Raw genomic sequence first — 24,401 nt, forward strand, 5'->3', positions numbered from 1 at the left:
ATGGCGAGAGCGTACACATGTAGTTAGGAATGTCATTCATGTCGATAGCTTTATTTGGCGGTCAGTTGGTTATATGTTTGAGTTCAAGCTTAATCCGACTTGAGTCCTAACAGGCTGGCTCACAAAGTGCAGACCTGGCAACTGACTGGCTTATAAAGTTCAGATTTGACAACCTTCCCAACCCCAACAAACGTGGCTTTGACTTCAAATTTTTACCCCGATGGAGCACAGTCATACAAGTTTCAAGCCATAGTCACAATGAATACTCTGTTTAAAGACGTTCTAACATGATTGAAGCCGTTAAGACTATGATTACCCGGAAGTTACCGCGTACTATCAACGATTTTGAGAATTGGGATGAAATTTTTGAAAAAGTTCAAAAACTGGATCCTGATTTCAAATCTGGTGCCAATGATGGCCATAACTACTACGTATACTAAGTTTGTTCAAGATTGACAAAGATGGACCAAGAGGTTACTATGATACTGATTTGCTATTAACGGGAAGGAACGGTGCTCTGTGGAATAATCCCCTAATTAGCGGTTAGCTGATGAGTGGCCTTTGGTTGCTTTGCCACAAAACAAGAATCAAAACTGACAAGAAGTAATTCCTATACCAACCATAAGGCCAACTGAGCTGCTTATTCCTGGCTATGATTGCATGAAACAGATGAGAGTCTACAACTCCCCTGGAAAGGACACTAGGGTTGAGCCGGATACTCATTTGATCATACACTGGTGCTTCGTTTTCATTTTGTTTTAAAGCATCAAGGTCACCGTTCGCTTCATTTTTCTTTTGTTAGTTTCAGTTTCATTTTGGTCTTTTATGCGCTCTGCACTCGCAAAGCGGGAGAAGTCCAGGCTTAATTGTCCACTTTTTCTCAATGATTTTTTTTTTTTATTATACCGTATGCTTGCTCTTAGTTTGGCTGGTGATATAAAGTCAGTTGGAAAACTTTGCTTCTACTGAACGCGGTGCTTTTGAGAAGAATACAGTGAACAAGGCTGACATATTATTTCCCTGTTTGTCATAAATGGACTGCATTTATATAGCGCTTTTCCATCTGAATCAGATGCTCAAAGCGCTTTACAATTATGCTTCACATTCACCCCGATGTCAGGGTGCTGCCATACAAGGCGCTCACTACACACCGGGAGCAATAGGGGATTAAAGGCCTTGCCCAAGGGCCGTTAGTGATTTTTCAGTCAGGCGGGGATTTGAACCGGTGATCTTCTGGACTCAAGCCCAACACCTTAACCACTAGACCATCACCTCCTGGATGTTTGCATGAATCACCAAGTTCACACAGATCATTAAAAATTAAACAGTCTCACAGACCACTTACACACATACACACATATAGAGGAACCCACAAAGTTGACAAACTATATTGATATTTTTATTGTATATGGCTACATGCAGTATCTGACACTTTCTCACCGCAGTTCATAAAAACGTCTGGTTAAACCACACCCATGTCCGGTTTAGGCCACGCCCACACTGAGTACAGCTACGTATACAGATAATTTAGATGATTGAACAGATACAGATAGTGGTGTATTCACTCATCCCTACAAGACACCATAAGCTTGATTCCCCAGCCAAGGCTGGAACCAATTTACGGGTGGGTGGATTGGAACAATCCAGGTTAATGTCTTGTCCAAGAACACAAACTGGTAGCCTGGAGCCCACATCTGCAACCAAACCCTGGTCTATATATTAGTAGCCCAAATCCTGTTCCAGAGAGCCACCTGCTCTGTGGACTGAACCTGCCCAGGGGGCATGGGACAATCCTTTGTTTGCTAAACTGTAAAAAAAAAAAGCTGAAGGTAAAGTTTTGAATTGTGCAAGACATAACGTTACAGTGAGAAATCAAGATTGAGTCATACCACCCTTGCTTACTTCTCTCTCTCTCTCTCTCTCTCTGTCTCTCTGAGGGGAGGAGCTGTAGTGTGTGTGGACTGGGACAGGCTGTAGTAACAGTGTTTCAGGCACAGGAACAGTGTGTGGACCTCAAACTCAAACCAGCTTTTATGCGCTAGTGTCTCTGTTGTGTGGATAATATTACAGTTTTTCCTTGAAGAGTGTCATTTAAAAGGAAACCTTTTTCTAACCTCTGAAGGAAGATCTGCGTGGAAGCGAGTGTAAGTACGTGATAAAGACTGTTCTTGTGTTTATTAACTCTGTGGTGCCTCAGCTCTATAAATCATTAATGTGAGAGTGCTGAACTTCTGGTTGCCTATTAAACTGATGTGGCAGGAACCTGCTGCTTCCTTATTGGGGAATAATAAACCTTTTACGAGTGCATGTGGTTTGTTGTTGGTTTCTCTGTTAAAAGGGCTAAGTGGGTGTGAGCTGAGACCAAACAGATCTCGCCCTCTCCACTAAGTCTTTATCATATGGTGATAGCAGGGTAAAGCAGGTCATTAAAGAACCAGTTAAAGTGCCAGTTTGCATATGTGTATGTGTTTGTCTCATGATGCATGTGAGGGATTGCACAAACTTAATAGCTACCTTTGAAATGTTGCTCCTTGGTCTTCTTTTCTTTGGAAACACAGCTGACTACATGGTTGTGCTCACGGTTTCAGGCTTACTGGACTGTATAAGAAGAGGGATTGTGGAGAAGGTCAAGATTGAACACCACAAACAAACAAATAGCTGGTCTTTCTTGCTTTGTTAGCATCACTATGACTGATAACAGTGGAATTAGTGTGCGCTGAACGCTGGTGATGGTCCAGTGATGCAAACACACATATACACTCGTCTTCAACCACTTATCCAACATCGGGTTGCGGGGGGCTGGAGCCTATCCCAGCAGTCATATGGTGTGAGGAGGGGGTACACCCTGGACAGGATGCCAGTCTGTTGCAGAGCCACATATACGTAGACAAACAAACACACACCCCCCCCCCCCCCCCTTCACAAACACCTACGGACAATTTAAAGTTTCTAATTCACCTAACCACTGCAAACTCCAAACAGAAAGGCCACAGGTGGGAATCGATCCCATGACCTTCTCACTGTGTGGTAGCAGTGCTAACCACTAAGCCACCATGCCACCGTGATGCAAACAATGGTAGCTTTTAAGGCATCAGTTGTTATTGTACAAAACTCAGGAGTGCACCGAGAGTACATACCTCATGAAACACTTCACATATAAAAAGAAATATTGCATTAAATAATAAATTAAAATAGGTTTTGGAAAAACTCTTAAATGAGTTGAGGTTTTTTTTTTATTATTATTATTTTACTTCATGAAAGGGTGGGATATGGGCAAAGACAAAACCACTGACATTTGGAACAGATTCAATTAAGGGGACTGATATACAATTTTACTTTAATTTTGCGAGATAGGGCATCTTTAATAATCTTTATGAATTGTTCAAGAAATAATATAGATATTTGCATTCTACAAATGCCTGATTTTTTTTCCCCATAAAAATCTGTGTGAAAATAATTAATTGGAGCCACTTCAAAAATGTTTCTTCCTTGGCCCGTACTCATCCTTTCATGAAGTTTGAAGAAAATCAGTTTTGCAACTTTTGCACAATCCTGCTAACAGACAGACAGCACTGAAAACATTAACTTCTTGGCAGAGGTAATACACCCTGATAACCCTGTCCATCTGAAAATGCAAAGAAAAAAAATCCTTCCATAGGAAAAAGTGGATGTATGTTTAATACAATATGACCCACCAGCATCACATCCACACTATGTTTCGACCACCAATGATCAACATTAAACATACATAATGTGGTACAACAGCACTGATTACCTAATGCACTAGAGCTTTTGGCAAAATTGCATTGTACCTCAATTAATGATAAATGTCCACCAGGTAGAGCTATTGCTTCATTTCAAGAATCTTGATTACAGGCTGCTGTGGGACACGACGACAGACCTGTTTCTTATAGTAGTAGATAGGCATGGGCCGGTATGAGATTTGGACGGTATGATAACTGTGGGGAAAAATTTCACGGTTTCACAGTATTATGTATAGCTTTAAAATGTGCTTTAAAAACATTATGGCTATTTGCATATGAAGTGTGCGTGATTCAGGAGCACTTATTGACACGATGTCGACCGCTACGAGCACTATACCACTGATAACTTTAGGGAAAATACCAAAATAATAGTCACTCTTTTAGACATGTAGAAACTGCCCCGTGGGAAACATGACTTACTTGCTTAGGGAGAAACGTGGCTGGAATAAAGTCCGAAACTCCGGATGCTCAGTATTGGCCCAGCTTCACCAACAAAGTGCTTGGAATAGATGTATTTGTCCTTCTTGACATGTTTGTTTGACCACAAGCACGACTCGAGTCCACCGCTTGTACTTCTCAGTGGTTTCAAAGATGGGATAAAGTTTACTCCTTCCATGTAATCCTTTGCGGGTATCTTGAATCGCGCCACGTCCGACACAGGCCATAGCTACGGTGCTTTCTTGCCACCATTTTTGGCTTGAAGAGCTATTCCGCAGAAAATAAAACGAAAAAGCCGACTTGGTCCTTTCAGACAGAGGGAAAAGTTCAGTGCAGGCTTTGCCTCCTGCAGCCATGATGCAGAGCTAGCTAACGTTAGCTCCCTGTTTGTAAACAGAGACAGAGGTGCACGCCAGGGAGAAGCGTGGCAGTGGCTGCCTCTGCTCTGCCTGTCAAGAATTCTCATAACCCGCTCATACCGTAGGGACGGTATAACGGAAAATATTAGTGGTTTTGATACCAAAGCTTTTTCATACCGCGGTATACCATGAAACCGGTTATCGGCCCATGTCTAGTAGTAGACAATTAAAGAATGGAGACTACAACACCAACATTAGACAAGGGCAATGAAAATGACCAAATAGATGCTATGCCTGTAACACTTTACAGTAACGGGGAGTATTGGTACCATGAAATGCATTTATCCCTGCCTTGAGATTCATCTAGACCAATGAAAGCCGCTATGGATGTTATAGGTTGTGATGATATTTATTGCTGATTCTGCACAGTACTACTATATTCATGGACACTACTAGACCAAGAAAAAGTGGAAGTTTGGAGAAATTGATTTCTGTGAAGTCGTTATTCATGAGCCTTTTAAATGCAGCTCCTTCCAACTGTGTTTATGGATTTCATTGAAACATTATCATGTTGTGCAGGAAGGGAAATATTACCAGTCTGAGACATCTTCAAGGAAAGGTAGGGGATTTGGACCTTTGTTGTTTTTGTTGTTTTAACATATACATTTGTGTGAATTACATAAAAACAGAACTGTTGGACTGTTCAGTACAAAGGTTAAAGCTGTACCACCTCTGGGTTTGTTTTAATATCACCGGTATATTTTCTATTCCTTGTCTTCTCCAAATAAGGGTCATGGGGGGTGGGGGGGGGGGGGGGGAGTGCCTAACCCAGCATTGAGGCATTGTACACCCTGGACAGGACGCCAATCTGTTGCAGGGCATCACCAGTATATAATACATGTAAACAACTAGTATACAAGAGTTGGAGCTTGCACACAGTTTGTGACTGTTATACATGTAGTTAGTATAGATGGAAAACATAAATGGAAAAGTTCTGCAAACAGATGTCAACCTGGAATTTTATTTACTTTTCTTTCTTAGTGTTGAGTGAACCCTGCTGAAAAGCTCTTAAGTTCTTTGGCTGGCATAGTCAGAGTTTGGCAAACAGTTTTGTGAAACTAAAATGACTAGTAATAAGTCATGCACAGTTAAACACATCTTAACAAATCCTTTAAGTGAAGTATTCCATGTCAAAGATTTGTTTGTCTGACTTCGTTTAGTCTTTGCTACCCATCAGTACAAAGTTGAGACTATGAGATTGTCTGTTTGTGTGCATGATAACTCATAAGTGATGGACCATACAGTATTGATAAATGACAAGTGTTTTTCTTATGTTATTTTTTTATACACTTACCTTGAATCATTTTTCCAAGAATCCTTGCCCAAGAGTTGCCATCACAAAGGTCTGTACAGATGCTGCACAGAGACCTTTAGGTCTCAGTTTAAACCTTCCACTGTTGTTTGGAGGTGGTAATATTGGTTGGTCATTATTAGCAAACCTGTGCTTATTGAGTGCACTCTCTTGTTCTCAGTATTTATTAGGAGGTTAATGTGCTAAATAGTAAGTCCCTTAGGCTGCTCCCTTGTTTTCACTTAGGTTGAATTGGTATGTTTTGCGCCAGATGCCCTTCCTCATGCAACTCCACATGACATGGAGAAATGCTGTTTGTGACCAAACCAGCCAAAGCTAGCAAACAGCGGTAGCTATGTTATTAACATCTCATCATGGGTCTGGTGATGGTCTAGTGGTTAAGGCATTGGGCTTGAGACCAGAATATCCTCTGTTCAAATCCCAGCCTGACTGGAAAATCACTAAGGGCCCTTGGGCAAGGTCTTTAATCCCTTATTGCTCTCGGTGTGTAGTGAACACCTTGTATGGGAGCACCCTCACATCGGGGTGAATGTGAGGCATTATTTGTAAAGCGCTTTGAGCGTCTGATACAGATGGAAAAGCGCTATATAAATGCAGTCCATTTACCATTCATCATTGGCTGCTGTAGCTTCTGCTATAACTCAGAACATAATGGTTTTTGCCCTCTTAGAAAAGTTGCCAAATGAAAACAAATTGAACCAAGAAAAAAGTGTAAGACATTGGGTTTTGTGTTGATTGCTTTTGGCTATGACTGAACACAGGGCTCAGAAGTCTCACGCATTGACCATGAGACACTTTCGGTTCAACCACTTCACATGCTCACAAGCCACACCTAGTATTTCTCAGTCTCAAGTCAGGGACAATGCCCACCAAAGATTCTCTTTATGGACAATTAATAGATGAGGCACAGGCATGTGGAGTGGAGTTTTCCACCCAGTTCATAGCTGTTACATCGAAAAATAAAATGAAAATCGAAAAATGTTCATTTGGATTCATTAATTATCTTAATTAATCTCATTTCTTGTTGTTCTTTGATCTGGTCAGTGCCATGCCAGAAATATAAATGTATAAAATGTCAATAAAAATAATGCCAAATATCAATATTTTGAAAATGGGCAGAGATGGTGGTTAAGTGCGCTTGCTTCCAGTGCAGCAGGCTCCCGGTTCAAACTCACTCACCCACCCAACCATTTATTTTATTTCTTAGCGCATTCACGGAACACAGATCATCTGCTATGGTTGTCCTGAAAGATTTCTTCCATCTGCTGCTCTGCTCCACATGTAAGTCAAATACCTGTTAATTACTTTTCTTATACCCCTGTTCCACAGGTCGCCGTTCCTTCCCATTAAATCCTGAATAGCAAATCAGGGTATGTTTTGAAGCATCATAGTAACTTCTTGATCCATCTTTTGTCAATCTTGAACAAACTTGGTATATGCAGTAGTTATGGCCATCATCAGCAACAGATTTGAAATCGGAATCCAATTTTTGAACTGTTCAAAATTTCATCCTGATTCTCGAAATCGCTGATGGTACAGTGTAACTTCCCGGTAATCATAGCATTAACAGCTTCAGTTATGTTAGAACTTGAACTGTTAAATTAAAAAATTCATCTCAGTCACCAAATCTGCATCATTATGTGGTCACATGTGGGTGTTCAAAGTCTTAACAGCTTCAGTCATGTTCAGACATCTTTAAACAGGGTAGTCCTAGTGAGTACAGGTTGGTACTTGTTTGATTGTGTTCCACTGGGGTAAAAATTTGAAGCAAAAGCAGCACTTGTTGTGGTTCTGGGTGAGAACCCAGTCGGGCACAGCTTTACCTTCCTTTTTGAGCAAATTGCCAGCTTTGTGCTTTGTAAACAAGCCAGATGCCAGGTCTACACTTTATAAGCCCGTCTGATAGGATGCATGCCGAGTAAGCGGTTTCATCCAATTTTGCACTTTTTTGTGGATCGTGGGTGATCATAATAGAATGGTGCACTGTGGAATAGGGCTGTTACAGAAATAACTTGGTTTAATGACTGTCATAGAAATATCTAAGACGTGTTTTAAGTAGTGGATTTTTGTGCTGAAAAGCCCATTAGGCCTAAACGATTTGAATTTGTATTTGTGCCACCAGCCATTTATGAACAAGCAAAACCGAAGTGGTTTTTAAGTAGAAATAATAAATGTGATCATTGGATGGGGCTAACAAATGTAATTTTTCCCCAAACCTTTGACGAAAATTGAGAGCCCTGCTTAACAAGTGTTTAAAGCAACTTTTCCACTGTGAACCGGTGTGACAACACCTGCAATTTGTAAACCAACCGTAAATTTCAAACCAGTTTACTGGTTCAGCTGGTAAACCGCCCACCACTGACCTAAAACAAGGAAGTCATTTTGAAGAGTGAATGGAGTGATACAAACACAAATGTATCTGATTCATGGATGAAGTAGCTGTAAACTGCTACCTATCATACAATATATACAAAAGTGTTTATGAACAAATTAGTGAATATTTAAGTGAACAGAACCCAATATGCATCGCCTGTAAAATACGCAATATTCAAGATCAGTGGGCTTTGTTTTAATATTCTTATTTTACATTCACATTTTTTACACCTTCCCACTGTGAATGCATAAAGCATCTGGAGAGATTGTTATTGACTTTAAAACCACCATGCACATGATACGAGAGATAACACATAGTATAAGATGTAGTCTAAAATGTATAGCAAGAAGAAGATAATAACTGCCCCAACAAGCACAGCTGAACTCATCAACAAAACCCAACAGGACTGAAAAAAAGAGAAGCTTTCATGCATTTTGAGAACACATGATTCTTCCAAAAGAGGGTGGAATAATTGAGCCTTCTATCTCATTTGTGACAGAGCGACTTTTGTTTTGTGGTGTCTAATATGGAGCTTAATCTGTCTGTTGGAGCGTTCGTAGGAGAAAGGCCTGTCTGCCCTGACCTTGGCCCAGTGTTTTCTTTTGGATTGATCCACAACCAAAACAGCTGGCTGACAGCATTATGGCTGCTGCTGCCTCCACATTGAACTGCCTGTACGATGCTGTCAGAAAGGCTGCGGCCCCTTGGTAAAGGGTGGTGCTCATTTGATCCATTCTTCAGATTGAGTCACCATCATGCTACCATACCGCTTCTGTATGAGAATTCAAACTCAGGGAAGCGTCCTGTACGTGAGTGTGCTGCATGTGTTACTTTGTTGAGGAAGTTCAAATATCGCGGCTGCAGAGCTGATAAAGACTAAAACAGTTCTTTGTATGATTTGTTGTGTTTCAAGATCAGGTCTGCTGTAAGGAACGTAAGCAAAGGGATAAGCCTCTGACATATGAGAGTAGCCAGGAACCACATTAGGTCATGTGAATCGAGGAATAACATGACAGTGAAGAACGAATCACTGCTTTATTATTGCTTTATCCCACATGCCAGCCTCGCAAGCATGTTTCTGTTTTGTCAGCATGTCCCAAGGGTATTTTCTCAGCGTTAGGGTACTCTGATCTCTCTTCATCTCTTTGTATAGTCAGGTCAGCTTGTTCCCTGTCATTGAGCGTGTGTGGATAGATAAAGATGCTTCATTTTCTCTCATCCACCAGTTTTCCCCTTTTTATTGTTTGGAATTATATATGTAAGATTTCGCCTTTAGGCAGCACGATGGCTTAGTGGTTAGCCCTGTTGCATCACAGCAAGAAGGTTGTTCCACCTGTGGCCTTTCTGTGTGCAGTTTGCATGCCCTCCCCGTGTATATGTGGGTTCTGTCCAGGTGCTCTGGCTCCCTCCAACATCCAAAGACATGCAGGTTGGGCGGATTGGAAACTTTAAATTGCCCGTAGGTGTGTATGCGGGTGTGAATGTGTTTGTTTGTCTATATGTGGCCCTGTGACAGACTGGCGTCCTGTCCACGGTGTACTCCATCTCATGCCCTATGATGGCTGGCATAGGGCGTGAGACCCTTAATCACCCTTAATTGGAGTAAGCGGTTGATGATGAGTAAGTGAGTAAGTTTTCACCTTTATCCACCACACCATGGAAATGTGCTGGGTTCTTGATGGAAACCACTCAAGCAGACATCCCTTATTCCCAGATCTCAAAAATAACTATCTGCTAGTTGAATCATGGGTGTTTCCTTAGCCTTCTCCAGGAGTTGGCATCCCCACCACTGAGAATCCTGCATACTGGATCATGCCCAGAGAAACAAATCCCACGGCCAGAATGTCATTGCTGATGTTCTCTTACAGTGCAACTGATACTCCTCACTGTTTGTTTGACACAGAGTCATTCCACTGGTACCCAAGCCCCAAGGATCCTCCATAGAGACTCAGTACAAAGGCATATATAGTCACCACCCTAGGTCAATGGTTAGCATCCAAAACTCACAACCATATTGTAAGGCAGGAAGCACCATGACCCTAAAGACATGGACCTTCATTCTCTTGCAAAGATGTCAGTATCACCAAACACCTCTGTCCAGCGACCGCCTCTTCCCAGGCGTCTCTCAATATCAAAGACCAAGGACCCTGAGGCATGAAGGTCACTGCTGAGATAAGCAGATGTCTCTGCAAGTTCAATACTTTCAACCCACACAGATACACTACTGATGGGTGAAGGAAGTCATTGAAAGCCTGGGTCTTAGTCTTGATCCAGGACAGTTGCAAATCCAGATACTCTGATTCCTCAAGTGCTATAATCAGGGTTTCAGTTGATTCAGCAAAGATCACAGCATTATCATGTAGACCGGGTTTTGATTCCAGCTGTATGCTTCAAGCTTCCTATCTGTGTCCTTGATCAGGACACTTAATCTGTTTTGTCTCAGGACTCTTCATCTGCGATAGACTGGCGTCTTCTCCGGGGGAGTTGTAGACTCTCAACCACTACAGCATCCGAAGATATAGTCCAGGGATAGCCTGATGGGCCCCTATTTAGGAATTAATTATTCTTCCCTCTAAGGTGACAAATGGACATGACAACAAAAAGTCCTCCACAACATAATGAAGCCACTGGATCCCCTCACTGTAGAAGTCAAGCATTCTGGTTTTTCCTAGAATGTGTTACCATCAGTTTACCCATTTCTTATTAATTGGTTTTGGTGAAATTTGGTGAAGAGATGGGGTCCAGGCCAAGAAAGAACCCATAAAGATGTCCTGCTGGTTGAGATGCAGCAGTGACTCCAGAAGTTCTTTTTTTCCATGAACATTGTGAGAAAGAACTTTTTTTCTAGATTTATGACACTTCCTGATGAAATAATGCATGGATATAATAAGAATTATTCAAAAAATGTATATGAACAAAACCATATAATATGGTTGAGTTAATATATTTTAAGGACCTGTTGCACCTTGGTGAAGGTATATGTTCTACCTGTTGTCAATGTAGTTGCAGTAGTCATTGTTGTTATTATTATTATTGTTATTATTATTATTATTATTATTGTTGTATTTTTGTCCTTGTTTGTTCTATTTGGTGTTTTTTTTAACCCTCTGGGGTCCGAGGGCATTTTTTGGACAGTTCACTCGCCTGGCATAAATGTTTTATTATTGCTGTTAACAGTTCTCCCTGCATCCCATAATCAAGTTTTGTGTCTCTCTTTTTCAGGACAACCTGTGCTTTCATAATATATATGCTTTTGTTGTGTTTTATAAGTGTAATAAAGGTTTACAATCAGAAATAAGAAAGGAAAAAGTAAAGCGGAAAATAATTTTCCACACACATTTATTCAAAACACACAGCAAACTATAATAAACAACTGTTTTGACATTTTAGAAAGGTAATTTGAGGTCTTGTGTGAAAGACTGTACAACAAAAAGGTTCAAACAATAAACACAAATGCACATTTTGAACAATATATACAAAATGGTCTATGCCTTTTGTTTGTTTCATCTCAAAGAAATTTCTGTCTGCTATTACACAAAGGTTACATCACAAACGTCTACTTCTACTGTGTTTTAGAGTGTTCTGTGCTGCTCCTAAAGCAGCTTTCATTCACACTTTCATTTCACTCGCTCCATTGATATGGTAAACAGTGCTTTACGCCGAGAAAGCAACAGAGTTATCCAGTAACATTCACATGGAAACTAGTGGAGCAATCCTGATAGTTACACACTCTTTGTTTGAGCACGTGAGATTGTCATCAGAGGCTCTCCATCTGCTCCGTCTGCTTTCACTGATCACTGTGCATGATGGCGCAGGGGGCATTGGAGACCAATAGTATGTACTCATTGGAGCACCCAGGGGACTATTCAAACGGGCCAGCTAGTAACATATTACTCCTGAAAATGATCTTTGGCTTTTCACGTGAGGTAAACACTCACATTGCGCACGTCATCACACAGCTTCTATGAGGAGTACAAAGATGGGCGATGGCTGGCTCGAAAGTCTGCGGAGTTAACTTTTCAACAAAAAAAGTATGTTATTTATAATTTAGTAAAATTTGGTCTTAGCCATCGTATACGACGGTGTCGGTCCCAGAGGATTAATTCCATGATGATTATGTGCAACACTGCTGAGGAAAAAAGGGTTAATAACGCTGACACAGGAGGAGTGACCTGTGTAGTGGCCACTTGTAACCAAAAGGTTAAATACCAGCCTTCAGGGAGTTCTATTACTGTGTGCTCACTGATGGGAACTTTGCAAACATGCATTCTGGGAGCACAGCAAGCTCCTCTGTTTATTCCCAGTCCAGTGCTGTGCCACGATGTGGGAAATGACTTTGGAAATGGAACATCGCCAATTCTGTCTGTTTATTCTGAGACCCTCTGATCTCTCAGAAACATGTACTAAAACATGTTGCGTATGTTCGAAGCGCTCCAGGGCATTGCTTTGTGCATGCAGTCCCCTGTTTTATCTATGCACAACCATGTGAAACAGCTTTGAGAAACCATATGCAGTGAGTTTACATGTATGTCAGCATTTATTATGTGCTGGTTTGGACGTGTTCCCATCATCTTTCACCTCACAGTTCTTCTGGCACAAAGTTATGCATAGTAATAATAATAATAATAATAATAATAATAATACAAATTAGTTTTGACAATCAAATGCATGTCTGGAACTATTGTGCATATTTTTTTTTATTAATGCAATAAGTGAACACCTTTGGTGTCACACCAGACATAGATCAGCTTGTTTGCTGTTGAATATGATTATATGCTTCCTGGCACGAGTGTGCAAGTAGGTCTAATTAATGGAATAAACATCCAGGCAAGCCCTGTGAGTGTGTCTCTCTCACCATGCTGATTTGATGTCTTTGATCATTTCTGGCTATGCGTCTGACTAATAATGGTGCTACTGACCCTTACAGGCATTCCATTCCGATCACAGTTATTTAATTCCTTCACCGTAAACAAGCCATACTGTTCCTTATTTTGCTGGTCAACATCATTCTGTCCCAAGAACTTTGATGATTTATTGTGTTTTGAGGAACAATTTATGCAAACTTGGACCATAGGTACAGTATATAGTACCTATGGGGTGGATTTGGGGCAGAAAGGAATCCCAAAATGGTCCACATACTGTTAAACAAACAAGCAGAAACAGAAACAAGGTCTGGCACTTGATCAAAATTCTAATTGCATTAGAAAGTAATTGGTTGTTTCAAAAGGCTAACAAGGATGAATGAATGAGTTCAATTCAATTTATTTAAATTGCACTAAAATCACAACATAAGTTGCCCCAAGGCATTTCACAGGGGTATAGTCTAACTTTATCTACCCCCTCGAGTTGGGTGGCCCGGTGGCTTAGTGGTTAGCACTGGTGCCTCACAGCAAGAAGGTCATGGAATCGCTTCCTGCCCTTTCTGTGTGGCGTTTGCATGTTCTCCCCGTGTCTGTGTGGGTTTCTTCCCACAATCAAAAACATGTTTATTTAGGGTCTGCTGTTTCTCTGCCCCTGACCAAGGCAGTGTCTGTACATCTGAAGTTGGTCCCCGGGCGTCATACTGTGGCTACCCATTGCTCCTAGTGGATGGATGTGAAAAAAGCAGAGCAGAAGGAGGGACAAAAAAAAAAAACATTATTTTACAAGTGTGTGGTCCTCTTCATCCTTCTGTCCGACTCTTGCTGTCTCAGGTAGGTGACATTCTTTAAATGCATGATGAAAGTGAATTAAAAACAATCATTAAACAAAATAAACACCCATGAATGAACACAAAACCTCGCCTTGTTGCTGCAATGCTTCACCTCAGGGAGCTTTGGTGGCCGTTGTCTGCTGTTTCCTCTGATGGATTGTGGCACATTCGTTAACATGCCAGAAATATTTTCACTTGTGTCTGCTTTCATGACACCACAGTGCTGTACACCATGTGAAGTGCAGTTTAAAGAGAAAGGGGGCACTCTGATTGGCCAATATCATGTTTGCACTGCGATATGTCCATGTCTATAGACATGGTAAATTCATCGCCTTTGCACCTGACTTTGCACTAGTATTTCCCATCACTTAAAGACCAAAATGCATTCGGACACACTCAAAATGGACTTGGACCTTCTGCGGAAATCAAATTTATGTCCACCATCAAAATAACGCCCAATGTCCTGAAGCTATCAAAAGACTAATTTTAATAATTACTTGAGGAGCATATTCACTGTTTTGGATCACTCAGAGTGCTACAGTGACACCAAGAGGACAGCGGGATGCTGTGGTTTTTTTTTTTTTTTTTCCAGACATCCTTTCTTGTTATGATTCAAATTTGCACCAGAGAGGACATGAACTTGGTAGTAAGTTGCAGTTGACAGACGTATGCAATTTTACGGAGAATCCCCATTTTTTTCCCTCTCCTTGAATGCTCCAGTGGGTAATGCAACCTCCTCCACTGTGTGGAGCCTGTCTGCTGTGGCTATGACACAGGACACATCAGGAATGTAACACTTCCTCACCACAAAGTCGAATGATTTATCAGCCCTGCCATTGTTTATGTTAATGCAGGCAAAATGTGTCCTTATTAGCCAAGTGTCCTTGTAGTTTGTCTGTCTTTGTTTATGCTACAGTTGCAGTGATAGTATATTGTCATCTTTGCAAAATGCACATGCACATTGGTCTTCCTATGACACAGTAATATAATCCCTTTCCAGTATTGTTTTCTCTCTGCAGTCTAAGAGACAGACACGGAGATAGAGAGGTTAAATGGAACAGAGACCGCAGGACAGCAGCTGACTAAAAGCTTCCTGTGCCACAGCAGTGCGGAAGCCAGACCTGGCGGACAGGCTGGCAGGGAAGATGTTTTTAGTCGAGGGGCACGGTAGATAACGGCGTCTGAATAATTCATTAGATTGGATTGAAGATGTGATATATTAAGACACAGCACAAGCTGGCTTATGGTTTCTTGCAGCACTTTCTGTGCATTGTGAGTGGCTGCAGGGCTCAGATCCTTTGGTCTCTGCTTTCTTCCTGGCCGTTATCCACCAGAGCCTGGGCAGTCCACAAGACAGTTATAGATGTGCTGGCTCTGGGTCTAGTGAGGCCTCCAGACATCTGGCGGAGATGACGATGTTCAGCGTGCAGGTGCAGGAAAGCTCACAGGAGCTGATATAGTGGAGGCTTTTACTGTTTGTCCTGAGCGTGGGTTGTGCTGTGGTCAGTGGATCTTGGCGGTTCAGTTAACAGAAAGAGATGCTGCAGGCTGAGTGTCCAATCTGGCTCTGGATCAGTAGTGGAAAGGTTTGTCAAAGTTACTTCAAAAGTGACAAAGAACATTCCTGATTATAGGATCTGGTGCTGGTTTTTGCCTCAGTTAACACTTTTATTTAGCTCATTTAGCTGGGGGTGAGAGAGGAGGTGGGGGTATCATAATACTCTTCAAACGCCATTTCCATGGAGCCACAGTGACCAGTGACCTGAACCTAAGGTCCACTCTGCCCATCTTTTTCTTGTGTGTGTGTGTGTGTGTGTGTGTGTGTGTGTGTGTGTGTGTGTGTGTGTGTGTGTGTGTGTGTGTGTGTGTGTGTGTGTGTGTGTGTGTGTGTGTGTGTGTGTGTGAGTGAGCTCGTTGGTGACACTTTTTCGAGGAGTGGAACTTCCACCACACTAGTCAGAACACAGGAAGAAGGAGGAAGGACTGTATTTATGTGGAATGTTTCTGCTGAGTAGATGCTCAAAATGCATTACAATGATGCATCACATTTTATTCCCCAGCCAAGACCGGTGTGGCCAACTGAACGGTCCCCTCTAAAAATGGGACTGCCCTGCCTTCACTGTGAAGGCAGGGTGGCCCCTTGTCTTTTGATAATAAATATATATATCTTTTAATAATAAAAGATGAGGGACCGATCAGCGCGCCACAGCAGCATGTCTGACTCTGACGTGCTTCTGCACATACGTCATTTCAGAGCATCAGTAGCGATTCACCGATTACTGCCTTGTTTCTGCTTAAAACTGACTTTAGAATGATTTAAGAGGTTTTACTTTGTCATCTGATGTTTAATGATCACATTATTCCCTTTGATCACTTTGGGTGTAGAGAGTCAGACTCAGAGAGTCAGTCTCAGATGCGCTGCTGTGGCGCTCTGCTCGAGCTCTGATCGCGCTCCTGTCCTTTATTATGAAATAATACTGAATTTATGTGGAAACGATTGTTATACAAAAGCTTCAGATAACTGTCGCTGAGATAGATGATGACTAGAGTGCAGTTTTAAGTAGAAACAAGGCGACGCGCTGAAATGACGCATGCACAGTGAAGGCAGGGCGGACCGATTTTTAAAGGGGACCGTTTGGTCAGCGACACCGGTACCCATTTTTACAGCTGAGTGGACTTAGACAAAGCAGATTAGGTGTTTTATCTAAATACGCAAACAGGTAGTATGAGCAGGATTCAAACTCGGGTCTGCGTATTGGCAAGCCGACTCCTTATCTACAACCAGGATAAAACACTTGTTAAAAGCAGGTGTCCATCACATTGTTAACCGTCTGTATTTTCACAGACTTTTATATAAATTTTACCTGCATTGGTAACACCATAGAGCTTGGTCAGCAAAAACCTAGATAAATGGTTGATTGAGTTAATCCATCTCAGCCTGTGTAGACAATAAGTCAAAACACCAAATGTTATCATGTTGTGACTCACCAAATTAAAATAACATATAATGAAGACAAACCCTGCTGCATCTGATGATCTTTGATGCACTAGATCGATCAAAATAACATCTAATATCCCTTAAATGTGTCTGCTGGATGGTTAGTGCAGGTCCACGCCTTCACGTGATCTTCAGTTAGGAAATCGGTAAATTATTAATGGCTGTTTTGAAATCACGTGGTTTATCTGCATCCTGAACATTGTGCTTGTCACTCTGTGCTGCCCAGCTAACAAGCTAGTAACTGTGGAGATATTAGGTAATTAAAACTGGAATTAAATAGTAGATAGAATGTGTGACTGGGGATGCTGTCAGAACATTTCATCTGTACTACAAATTAGTGATGGCTAACACGGAAGACTACTCCATAATATTTTGAAGCCTGTTTTGAAGATTGTTCAGGAGGACATATCAAAATGAAGCTATCACAAAGGGTGCTAAATAAAGAATCAATAATATCTCACCAACGGCAGCTCGGTGGCTTAATGGTTAGCACTGTTGCCTCACAGCAAGAAGGTTGTAGGATTGCTTCCGGCCTAGGTCTTTCTGTGTGGCGTTTGGATGTTGTCGTCATGTTTGCGTGGCTTCCCTGCATGTGCTCTGACTTCCTCCCACTGCAGGTTAGGGGAACTGGAAACTTTAAATTGTCCGTAGGTGTATGTGAATGAGTTTGTCTGTCTATATGTGGCCCTGTGGTAGATTGGGTCCTGTTCAGGGTGTATGCTGCCTCTTGTCCTATGACTGCTGGGATAGGCTCTACCCCCCCCCATGACTCTTGATTAAGGTAAGCGGGTTTAGAAAATAAATGAATAATACCTCACCAATGGATTTCAAACAAATGGTGCGAAGCTTCACAGTTGATTTGGTGTTGAAACATATTAAAACACAGGGCTTGGATTGCGCTGTTTTTGAATGACATATGTTAAGGCTATAGGCAGTTCAGGATTTGGACGTGCACAAGGACCTACTCGTACTTTGCTTGTTGAATACACTTTCAAAAATTCTGACCACACTGGTAAACAGGATCTGTTTACAGGCTTACTATGAGTTGCTATATATTGCCACGGTTTATCATGACTGTAGCTAAAGAGGGTCATGTGCATCATGATGTACCATGAATCCATTTGTCACAACACTCATGGTCTGAATTTTGACAGCCCCTTAACATTGATGGAGCAATTATGCCATTAAAATAGGATCACACTGTATCTCCGCCACAAAAGCGGTTGTTGCTGAACAACATACTGTATTGGAGCTGACTACTAAGTTATGAGAGTTGGTTTGGTCTTGTGTCACAGTGAAGAGGCTCGGGTTTCAACTCAAATAATTTCAACTTCATCTCAGCGTGGCATCAGCTGCAACTTAAACATACCACGCGGTGTGGTCCGGGGCTCTGTGTAGACACATCAGGAGTCCTCGATAGGATCTCAAGCCCATATTGGTTTTGACGTTTCGCTGCAAACAAAGAGGTGCATGAACTTCAAGCATTCTTTATGAGTTTGCTGTGTGATCCCACCTTAATTAACTGGTGAGAGTAAGCAGACAACAAAAATGCCAAGAACTGCAATGTGAGTTTATTAGTTTCTAAATTTTCTAAGACTGAATTATTTTAACCATCTGCACAAATATGTCAAATAAATTATATGATGTAGGATAGCATGCCATATAGTATACCTGCAGCCATGCATGTATGTTACTGCTCCCCTTATTATAATTGTCTGGTTGAATAAAACACATCGAGTTTTTAAATAATGTATTGTAAAAAGCAATGTGGGCCACCACATTTTTTGAAAAGAAGAGAAGTAATACCTACACAGGCCCTTGGGTTTGTTGGGCTCATGCATATCACCAGAAAACATACCGTGAAGCAGGATGAGTGACACCACCTGGATGGGACGCCAGTCTGTCACAGTTTACTCTCCTTGTCAAGACTGTTACCCATTTACAGCTGGGTGGATTTGGATGAACAGATGAAGTGTATTTGCTGGTAGTGTGACTCCTGTAATACAGATAGACCTGCTCTGGATGAAGAATACTTGAAGATGGAAACATTAAAAAAATGTGAAATGCAAACTCACTTAATTAACCCTAAAGAGAGTCATACTAGTTTGACTAATTTGCTCTTGAATGACTCCACATGAGCTCTTGAGTGACATCAGCTCATGTCCACCATATATGTTGCCACAGTTGCTGGTCTGATAGGTCAAATGTGGTCGTCTAGGATGTTGGCTGTCAATGATTGGAATTTAACCTGAATATATGTGTTATAAAGGATTGAGAAGATGGCTGAGATGATTGGGATACCAATGCCTAAGTGACTGCAGAGGCCTTGGATTAAGGAATGTGCTGCTTGCTATTGATCTTTACCAAGTGAGGTCACATCATGGGGGGGGGGGGGGGGGGGGGGTAGGCAGCTGCACCATTCTGACCCCACATTAAGGGGACAGCCTGCCCCCACATCTATATTCTAAGTGTAGACTGTCAGAAAAAGAAAAGAGAATTGTAAAGATTTGGATGGCCAGGGGTAAAAAAAAAACAAAAAACACACACAATAACTTTAAAATAATTTTTAAACCAGATGTCATACTTTCCTGTAACCACAAAGATCTACATATATATGAGTGGCATTTACTTTCTTTTTTATCTCCATGTTTCACAAAATACCATAATATAAAGCAAAATTTATACATGAAACAGCTTGTTTTAGGCTGCAGTGACATATGTCACAGAAGTCCATATGTGGACTTGGTTGCATACTGCTTGCTCTGTGCGAGACTGAGTTAATCTGTGGTTTGCACAATACGCCCACACGGTCAGTGGTAGAGAAATAGGAATGTGAGCAGCAGGTCCTTTCCAACAAACAAAGAAACAGATTGTTTTGTGGACACCTGAAAATAAGACCGCCACAGTAAATTCTGCAGTAAGTGCATATCGACCCAGTCAAAACAGACTTAAATCAACTCTGTCATAGTGTAAAGCATCTCTTTCAGTGAATCTCTGGGCATGATGCAGTACAGAGGTGTCATTATGTGTTTCACCTTAGTATTTCTTCTGTTGCTGATAAATTATACCTTATTTGTAGCCTTTCTGCCACCTGATTATGTTTTTTTTCTCTCTGAGGTGCGGTTCCAACCAGAAGTGGGAGTGCATGTCTTCTTCTGCAAGCCTCCTCTCCTGGACACCAGCATGGACTCCCAAAATTTCCTGTATATTTATATTGTCAAGTGTGTCGGTAGCATGGCCCTTTGAGTCTGGTCTGCTTGAGGTTTCTTCCTCAACTCATCAGACGGAGTTTTTCCTTACCACTGTTGCCTGTGTAGTTGCTATAGGGGTTGACAAAGTTAGACCTTACTTGTGTGAAGCACCTTGAGGCAGCTTTGTTGTGATTTGGAGCTATATAAATGAAATAAATTGAAATTGAATTATGTTGAGGGCCTTGCATCAGTAAAAGGTCAAGAAAACATCCATGTTTCAGTCAGCTGTGGCAAAAAAGATAGTTACAAGAAGCAGGGATGGATCTGTTGTCTATCTGGGTGGTTATCATCAAGTACACAAGATGGTTCCATAGGGTGGTGGTGGATGTACAACCAAACCACGGAACACCACAACATGCTTCCAGACCTAACCCTCACCTGATATGATTTGGGGAATATTGCAGAAACAAAATAAGATTTGAAATAAATAAATGTCAATAATCAGTAGTGGCACATCATAGAAGCTGTTTGCTTTAAAAGTATATAATTTTTGCAGTGCTTAAAATCAAAGTGCAAATTTGACCAGAGACACTTGTTTTTAGGAAGTTCCCAACAAAGATTTCCCAAATTGGCTTTTTACTGCTGTGCAAAAGCTACTTATAGATCACTGAATCCTCCAAAACTGTAGCTATTTCATTTAATTATAACCACAGAACAATGTGTATGTTTAATGGGCTTTCACTGGTACAGACCTCATTTCAAACATAAGGAAAATTTGTCTATCTATCCTGTTTCAAACCCAACATACCTTATAAAAATACAATAATAACAATATTTAAAGAACGACGCCACATCTTTGTGTAGTGAATGGTGAAATGGTTGTGTCAGACTTCATATACATCACGGTGCATCCGTGTTTGGTCTGGAGTGTTACGACGTCCTTTACAGACTCAACCTCTGAGGTTTTGTCGAAGGCGTGTCTGTTGCCTGTGCTGATGATGGACATGTGGAGAAATGCACATTCTGAGCCTTTTATTGGTGCTACACAGTGATGGATGTGTTCAGTTCTTTGCCCATTGGCCTATAGCCTGAGCTTCTGTTTAAGATTGAGGAATGTGTGCATCTTCTTGCTGTGGGCATCAAGAAACAACAGCCGGGCCACTTTGTTTGCAACCTTTCATGAACGCCTCACCAGCCAAATCCATTTTAGAGATGATGGATATGTCAGTGCTTTGTAGATGATTGAATGTCTCTCCAGTAGACATCAACACTAAAAACTAAGGCATCACCTTTTTTTCAATTGAGATGTGCAGCTGTAATCTAGATTTGTGCAATATCGCACAGCCATTTTATTAATGTTACCTCTACCATGGAAGGTTTCTCTGCTTGTTTGCCTGTTATTCAAGTAAATCGTCAACCTGCATAAGAGCAAGAACTATTTTAATTTGGTGTGGCTTGGGTCAAATGTGGATTCTAGATCATTTAAAAAACTTTTTATGACATAATTGCATCCATGTGTTATGAAATCACATGTCTGTCTTTATGTCTATTAGTAGGATTATTTTATGTTTTCCCCTGAATTCCACAAAACAGCAGAATAATTGAATTCATCAAGAACTAGAAGCACTCAGAGAGTGCAAACCTCCGCCAAGGCCATGGGGTCACTGACGCCATAACATCTACACACTGTGGAATCATTGAACCTAAAAAAGTCTAACAATGATGTTTGCTCAGTAGTAAAAAAAAAAGTTTCATCTGCTGTGACTGGATAGCATGTATCCTTAGCGCTTGGCATCACAGTTTATTGCAACTTGCACCTTGCACGAGTATTTGTCCAGCCTACTGCTATAACATTCCACCAACAAGCATGTCGAGGGTACATTCTCTTTCATTTGGTTGTAACTGTACCAACACTAGAATCGGTGTGAATCTGTGTTTAAATTGGACTTTACCCTCTGTATTTGTCAGACTTTAAAGGGTTTGGCCACTGAGCAATATACAGACACAAAGAAGCCATTAAACTGTAGTCATTGCACAATCTATGAAGGAGTACCTTTATGGTACCAAAATACTCTTAAGAGTATATGTTGAAAGTATGCCTTACCCAGTTGGGGATATTTTATTGAATGTGTTTATGTTTTGCTGAATATATACAGTTGTGCTCAAAAGTTTACATACCCTGTCAGAATTGTTGCTTTTTTTTGGCCATTTTTAAGAGAATATGAATGACAACACAAAAACTTTTTTTCACTCATGGTTAGTGGTTGGGTGAAGCCATTTATTGTCAAACAACTGTTTCCTCTTTTTAAATCAAAATGACAAGCGAACTATCTAAATGACCCTGATCCAAAGTTTACATCCCTCTTTTCTTAATACTGTGTATTGCCCCTTTAACATCAACGACAGCTTGGAGTCTTTTGTGGTAGTTTGTGGACGAGGCTTTCTGATGGTAAAGCTGCCACTGAATATGTTTTGGACTTTATTTACATTAATTACAAAGAAATACAAACAGTATGGCACTTTATGGTAAATCCTCATGGAGTAGACAGTTCTCAAAAACTGAGTGACTGTGCAAGAAGGAGAAGAGTGAGGAAAGACACCCAGACAACCAAGGAGAAGTTATGGGCTTATGTGGCTGTGATTGGAGAAATTGTGCACAGTGCAAAACATTGTTCTTAACAATGTTTAGATCTAAACATTGTTAAGAACAATGTTTTGCACTGTGTTTTGCACTTGCCCAATGTTTAGATCTAAACATTGTTCTTAACAATGTTTAGATTTAAACATTGGGCTGTGCAGATCATTTTGATTTTTTCATGGTGATATGCTGTTGATCCTGCTCGCCTCTTCAAATGCTTGGAATGTGCATGTCTCCACTGCATTATCTTCACCCAACCACTAACCATGAGTGAAAAAAGTTGTGTTGTCATTCATATTCTCTTACAAATGGCCAAAAAAAGCAAAAATTCTGCCAGGGTATGTAAACGTTTGAGTACAACTGTATAAAATGTGATTTGCATGTATAGTGAGTTCTGTCTCACACGTCTGGGTACTACAAACCATATTTGTATTTCAACATCCATAGCCAGAGTTATCCACCTTTGGCTTATCTTTAGCAAATTGAGCTACTGAAGCTGAACAGATAAAGATAAAGCATGCCAGGTTATCAGCACTCCATCTCATAGGGCCAATACGTCAGTCCAGTAAATGCTGAAAGAATGGAATAGTAATATAAATCCAAACAAGTGGAGAAATTTATAACTGGGTTTTATCACAACTGACCAACATTCAGTACCCGTGCCTGAATTTTCAACTTGCGTGTGTCTGACAGATTCCACGACCCCCATACAAACAACAGCTCTCAATATCTTCAACAAAGTGCTAAATGGACTGTATTTATATAGCGCTTTTCCATCTGTATCACAAGCTCAAAGTGCTTTACAGTGATGCCTTGCATTCACCCATTCACACACACTCAGATGTCAGGGTGCTGCCATGCAAGGCGCTCACTACAAAACAGGAGCAACTTGATGATTAAGGACCTTGCCCAAGGGCAGTTTGCAGTTTTACGGCCTGATGAGGATTTGAAGTGACGATCCTCTCGTCTCAAGCCCACCACTTGACCATTACACCATCATCTGAAAATGCTGAAAGTAAAATAATGTTTTTTTTTTTTTTTTTATTTCTATCAAATGTCCCTGAGGAATTTTGTATATTTACTGGACTATTCTACATTTGCGCCCAGTTTCTGTGAAGTCCAACTCAAATAAAGTGATTTGCACAGCTTTCTTTCAGTGCATGCTCAGAACAGTGTGTAACTGAACATATATATATATATTTCTATACAGTAAAGGTCAGTTGGAAACTGGGTCGGGAGTAGGTTTGGTTTCCACAGTCTGTGCAGTCCCACTTTTTTCAAACAGATATGTCACCTGATAATCAGTATCAGTGGTAGAATGGTTAAACTTTGTATATTTACAGGACTTCCGCCAAACAGCTACCAGCATCTGTTTGCTGCTAGTTTTCTATGCATTTGTAAGATTAATGATTGAGAATTAGTCAACCAATTTCTGTTAAACTTAAAAATGCTCATTATTATAAGTTAAAGATTGTAAAGATTGTACTTTGACAAACATTTCACAATGCAGCTTTTTTTTAACCCATATTGTCAGTAGTTTAAAAGCATGTCTGCACCTAAGGATCTGCTTTCATG

General features: G+C 40.9%; 1 protein-coding gene across 1 annotated transcript in view; it reads left to right on the forward strand.

Annotated features, from left to right (window-relative positions):
* Positions 1 to 1,996: 1,996 nt before the first annotated feature.
* Positions 1,997 to 24,401, forward strand: part of sema4ba (sema domain, immunoglobulin domain (Ig), transmembrane domain (TM) and short cytoplasmic domain, (semaphorin) 4Ba) — a 113,522-nt gene continuing 91,117 nt past the window's right edge. Inside the window, exon 1 of the mRNA XM_034176530.1 lies at positions 1,997 to 2,144. The gene's annotated coding sequence lies outside the window, so the exon portion shown is untranslated. The remainder of the gene's footprint in view (positions 2,145 to 24,401) is intronic.

Source organism: Thalassophryne amazonica, chromosome 8 (assembly GCF_902500255.1).
Source record: "Thalassophryne amazonica chromosome 8, fThaAma1.1, whole genome shotgun sequence".
Classification (NCBI taxonomy): Eukaryota; Metazoa; Chordata; class Actinopteri; order Batrachoidiformes; family Batrachoididae; genus Thalassophryne; species Thalassophryne amazonica.